Below are 6,404 nucleotides of genomic sequence, written 5' to 3'. Positions count from 1 at the left end.
ACAGAGGATCTAAAGTTTGAATAGATGCCATTTGTACTCAGCCAGCTGACTGCCCATTCTTAATCCTCTCAACTGATCCCAATTCTGCTGAGAGGCTTTTTGCTTTAGGAGCATCCACAACAGTGTACTTCTTTAAGTCAGTGTGTGAATGTTAGTGTGTCCTGATGGACAGGTGGTACCTTTATGGTAGCTTCTCCCATCAGTGTGTGAATGGGTGAATGATGACACATACTGTTAAAGAGCTTTGAGTGGTCGCTAGACTAGAAAAGAGATCAACAAGTACAATGCCTTTATCAGACCGTTGGCATTCAATAACTACACCGTTGTATCCATGCAAACAACCGTTCTTCTTGATGCTTGTGAAACCATCACTTCTGGTGCTGCTGCATGTTCTCCCTGAGAAAGACTCTCATATAGCTGCATATTTTAGTGTGGCTTGTGTGAGCCAAGTGTCTGAATGTATCGTGATACATGTTTGGTTCAGCAGCAGATATAACGTGCATCAGTGTGTAAATATTAGTTAGTCCTGATGAACAGGTGGTACCTTCATAGTTTAGTTGTTTTTAGTGAAAAATCAGAATCCAGCTTCTGTGTCTCTGCCTTCGATGTAAAACGTATTGCTCACCTTCTTCAACATGTTACATGCAAGAATTCTCATCAAAAACACTAGTGAAACGTTATGGCCTTCAGATAACATTCAAATGAGAAAGTGTCTTCAGAGACAGTGTTTGGTTTGTCTGTTCTGGGCTACTAGAAACATGCTGGTGCATATCATTGATGATGAGCTCATTTGAAACACCACAATTCTTAGTTTTAGATGATCATACACTATTGACAACTTAGTTCTGGATATTACTTATCATTCTATTGCTTTAACTGTCTATCACAGGACATTAAAAAATAAATAATTAAACGCTCGTACTGTGAGATGTGTGGAACCAGCAGAAAGAGGCTGAGCTCTGTAAGCCCAGCTGATGAGTCTTAAGGCAGATCATGTGTGCACCAACATCTGTCCTGTGGATGCCTAAAGAGACTCCTCCTCCACATATCACAGCCTGAAGCTTATGCAGATGCTATCTGCTGCAGTCATGCAAAATTAAATGGGGAATGCTGCCCTCTAGTAGATAGATACATAGATACTTTATTCATCTTTAAGCAAGTTACGGAGTAAACCTAAAATGATTAAGTATAAAAATACTCAATATATTCAATACAATAAAATACAGAACATATTCCATTTAATCAAATTAAATAATAAACAAAATGCAAAATTGTGAGATGTGTGGATATATAGGTATATACAATGTATAAAGTATATATAAAGTATATACAGTGAAATAGAAGTATATATAACAGTGGCAGGCCGTCAGGTCCTTCTATGCCCTCTCTGGTGGACTGAATAGAATTATAAAGGAATAGCTATTTTATAATTAAAACATAATAATATCTCACGCCGTGAGGTGAACCCCGTTATCGTTTCATCCCGCTCCACAGTCAAGCATCTACACGATCTTTAGCTCATAAAAGTCGTGCTAAACTACCAAAAAAAAGTTTGTCGCTGAAATTCCAGTCAATTATTCATGCGGTGATGTTTTATGCCGAACTAGTTTCTTCAGAGCGTAACAGGATGTTCGTCGCGAGTGGAGGTGACAAGGTGCTCAGTGTTGCCAGATTGGTGATGGCGTAGTATCGTACCAAAGGCTCAAAATGGTTGTATTCGGAGGATAATTATCGTGCATCTGGCAACCCTGAGATCAGTCGATCAATGACAGCTCTTTCTACAGTCAGAGCTCGCGCAAGAAGATGAACGTAAGATACCGTTTCAAAACGTGTAAGAGCGCAAAAACTATTTTGTGAAAGACTCAGAGAAACATAAATATCACACGAGGCAAAATCCCGGACGTTTTGGAATCCCTGCCGGACGCATTTTTTAGGTCTCGAAAAGAGGACATGTTTGGGAAAAAGAGGGCGTCTGGTCACCCAAGTAATTCTCATTACTCACAAAAGTCCAGTGATCCTGTCAGGGCCACATGATCCGTAGCAGCCAAGTCATTTTCCGTTTTGTTCTTTCCAGCTTCATACAGTTGGTGGATTTTTGTCATGATTGTGTGTCTTTGCGGTGCTTTGATGCTCGGGTGCCCCGTTGCCACTCGCAAAACTTTGGTGAACCCCTCATCCTCAACAATATTAATTCCACAACTGTGCTCCTCAGCTTGTCACAGGCAGACTTAGTGAAGTGTCTACGTTGTTCAGTGAGGCTGGTTTGACGCATTCCTCTTGAACGCCCCTCGCCGACCAACGTTGAGATGTTACTTAAGGCTGGTTGTGGTAAAATGACAACGTCTTCCCGAACATCTGACATCTACGTCTGACTGCATTAGAGCGGAAATAGTTAAATAGGTATATTGGAAGCTCCTTCTGCACATGCATTAATCTTGTAATTTAATCATAATGCGTTAACTCGTTATTTTTCACAGCTCGAATATATATATTGCATGGTGCTGTTATACGTTGCCAAGCACACGTGAGTTTACAGTTTGATGAACACAAACCACAACTATTGGTAATAACAGTGATGACTATGCAACATAGATGCAACAGTGAGGAGAGGGTTTCAAACAGGATTTTATTTTCTGGGCAGACAATTATAACATGAATAACCTCATCCATCTACAACTGTACCTGTTCACCATGCAGTCATGCAGAGCCTTTCTGATACATCTCATTGAGTCTGCTGACTGCATGGAATTAATACTGTATTTCTTACTATTGTTCAGATTCTCAGCATTGCACTGCAACCACCTTTAAGTTCAGTTCATAAGAAGAGTTTCAGGCACTGTGTGTGTGTGTGTGTGTGTGTGTGTGTGTGTGTGTGTGTGTGTGTGTGTGTGTGTGTGTGTGTGTGTGTGTGAACATACAGGCCTCCAGGGGGAGTCACTATGCAGATTCAAGTAGGCTGAGTCAGCAACAAACTGCTCCACTTCTGTTCTAGGACACAGGCACACACACACACAGGCACGCACCCCGATTTTGTGGACTTTCTCCTCTCTCTTTCCTCTCTCCTCGCTTTTTATGGAGTAGACTGGACTAAAGGTTTAAGTTAAGCAGTAGCCTGGACTAAAGGCTTAAGTTACAGCGTAGACTGGACTAAAGGTCTAAATTTAGCAGTAGACTGGACTAAAGGTTTAAGTTACAGAGTAGACCGCAGTTGAGGTTTAAGTTACATCATAGACTAGACTAAAGGTTTAAATTAAGCAGTAGACTGGACTAAAGGTTTAAGTTAAGTGGTAGACTGGACTGAGGCTAGGTTTCACCAACAAGAAATAACCCCATCCAGCAAAGATATGCAGCCATGTTGTCAATAAAATTGAGATAAACCTACAGGGGTGGTTTAAATGTAACTGCTAATCCAGGTTTAGTCTAGGTTTAAAATAACTGATGCAACAGATTTAATTTTAATCTAGATTTAAATGAAAATTAAACCGAGATTACCAAAGAGTTAGATTTACCCAGGATTAAATGTAAACTACAGTTAAACTAGGTTTAAACTTTGGTGCAACTTGATTAAAACACAAACCTGGTTTAAACCGAGTTTAAGAGTTAATCCTTGTTGGTGCAACCCAGCCTAAAGGTTGAGGTTTCAGAGTTGCAAAGTAAAGGTTGAGGTTGCACATAATGTGTGTGCACTCACAGAGAACACACATTATGCTGCTTGTTGTTATCTCATCTCTTAGGGAGTCAGTTGTTACCTGTTTTGTAGCTTTTTCTTTTACCCTCTAAATACAATAATGCTAATCCATAAGGATTATCATGCTTTATTTGATTTGTTGTGTATTTTTTGTGCTGTTTGGTGACTTTTCTTTTATCACAGACACAATACGTGTGAGTAGAGATGAAACAGTGAATATGTTTACATACAAGTCATAAAAATACAATATTTTAAGTCTGCTGGGAATAAGTTCTTTAACACTTCATGGTGAGCCACAGTAGACTTTTCACCTTTCTTCTTACGGCTGCTTTCTCTCTGCTATTCCTTCCATCATACTTCAAAGTCTGTTCTTAATGACATACTTGGATTTTTTTTTTATCTGTGCGGATATATGTAATAACTGTAATCATAGCATTTCAATAACACATTACAACAGGGGAGTTCCCAGGGTAAAGGATGAGGGGTTCCAAAAGGAAAACCTTTGTGGCACACATGTGGCAAGAAGTACATTTTGGAATTCCAAGCAGGAGTTGAACCCTGTGGGACGTTACATCACATCTTCAAATCAAACTTCCAGGTTATTGCCTAATGAATACAACACAAAAGAAAAAGGAAGCGGGATCGAAAAGGATAAAACATTGTGATAAGGGAAAGAAAAGGTTGTGGAGGAAACATCTCAATGCTGTTGATTTGTTCATGATGCAAATCATTCATTTGTTTTAAATATATTTATATCCCCACCATGTTGTAAAAGAACACAAGGAATACGTTTAGTTTTTTATTAAAATGCTGAAAAAAATCACTTTTTATCCTAATAATATTTATCAATAATAATTGATCAACAACAGATTTGTTTATTAATTTATATATATATATATATATATATATATATATATATATATATATATATATATATATATATATATATATATATATATATATATAGTCATCAACACGGAAGAGATGGAGACAGTCAGGAGGACAATGTAGTCAGGGAGGAAAGAGAGGATCAAAAGGATGAGAGAAGAGGAAGAAAGGAGAAGAGGATGAGAGAGAGGAGAAAATGATGAGAGAGACCGAAAGAGGATGAGAGGAGAAGAGGATGAAAAGAGGAAGAGAGGAGAAGAGGAAAAGAGGATGAGAGGAGAAGAGGAAGACAGAGAGCGAGATGGAATGAAGTAGAAGGTGAATGTAGCACTGTTCTATTCTGCCGCAACCTACCGGGCGGGGTGCGAGGTGTGTGTGTGTGTGTGTGTGTGTGTGTGTGTGTGTGTGTGTGTGTGTGTGTGTGTGTGTGTGTGTATGAGGGGGGCTCCGTGGAGCCTGAAGCTTGGCGCGGGACGCTCCTGGTCTCTGGCGCCGCGCTTTATTCTTCCGGCACGCGCATGACGCTCTAAATGAAGATGGAATGATCCGGAGCGGCAGCGGGACTTCAGCTGAACTTCCCCCGGTGGCGGCTCAGCTCGGACATGGTAGGACCCTGTGTTCCGGTACAGTCACGTAGCAGAGAGCTGCTTCCTTCTGGCGTCTGGCTCGTGTTCTCCTAAAAAGACGCAATGCGAGAAGACTGCAGCTGCGCGCGAGCCCGTCGCGTGTCTCACCTGCAGCTTTCTGTGTGTCTCTTTAGTGCAGCAGCAGCTCTCTGTGTGTGTCTGTGCAGCAGCAGCAGCAGCAGCTCACTGTGGTGCAGCAGTAGCTCTCTGTGTGTCTCTGTAGTGCAGCAGCAGCTCTCTGTGTGTCTGTGCAGCGGCAGCAGTTCTCCGTGTGTCTCTGTGCAGCAGCTCTCTGTGGTGCAGCAGCAGCTCTCTGTATCTCGGTGGTGCAGCAGCAAAGCAGCAGAGTCTCACACAGGACACCAAATGTCATTCAACAGTCTGGCAATTACAATATCTCCGATTGCAGGTTTGGTCTAAGCATTAGTCGGGCCCTCCCCCACCATATGAAAATAACTTTGTTAAAATTAATGTTGGCCAACTTTAACATCTGTGCAACTTGCAACGGATTAAAACAAAATATAAGTATAAAATATACATCTACTCTGCAGCTAGACTCTAAATAAAGTGCTTTCCTAATTTATACAATCATTAGCTACTTATATTTTCTTTTCTTTAGATGTCTTATGAATACACAAAAAGATAACTCCGTCTATATCATTCACAGAGATGAACCGTTGGCTTCATCTTTAAGATCAATCTTGTCCACAGAAACCATAACTTCTTGAGCTGAAGTTGCTGTACTTTGGTGAATTCGGGATCAGGGTGACATTGTTCACTCCCCATGTCCAGGATCAAGGTGGTGTGGTTCACTCCCCATGTCCACGATCAAGGTGGTGTGGTTCACTCCCCATGTCCAGGGTGGTGTGGTTCACTCCCCATGTCCAGGGATCAAGGTGGCATGGTTCACTCCCCATGTCCTGGATCAAGGTGGTGTGGTTCACTCCCCATGTCAAGGATCAGGGTGGTGTGGTTCACTCCCCATGTCCAGGGATCAGGGTGGTGTGGTTCACTCCCCATGTCCAGGATCAAGGTGGTGTGGTTCACTCCCCATGTCCAGGATCAAGGTGGTGTGGTTCACTCCCCATGTCCAGGTATCAGGTGTAGTTCACTCCTCATGTCAAAGATCAGGGTGGTGTGGTTCACTCCACATGTCCAGGATCAGGGTGGTGTGGTTCACTCCACATGTCCAGGATCAGGGT

This window comes from Clinocottus analis, unplaced genomic scaffold (genome assembly GCF_023055335.1).
Source record: "Clinocottus analis isolate CAN_PGR_092001 unplaced genomic scaffold, fCliAna1.0.p SCAF_29, whole genome shotgun sequence".
NCBI classification, from domain to species: Eukaryota; Metazoa; Chordata; class Actinopteri; order Perciformes; family Cottidae; genus Clinocottus; species Clinocottus analis.
This window is presented reverse-complemented; position numbering follows the sequence as displayed.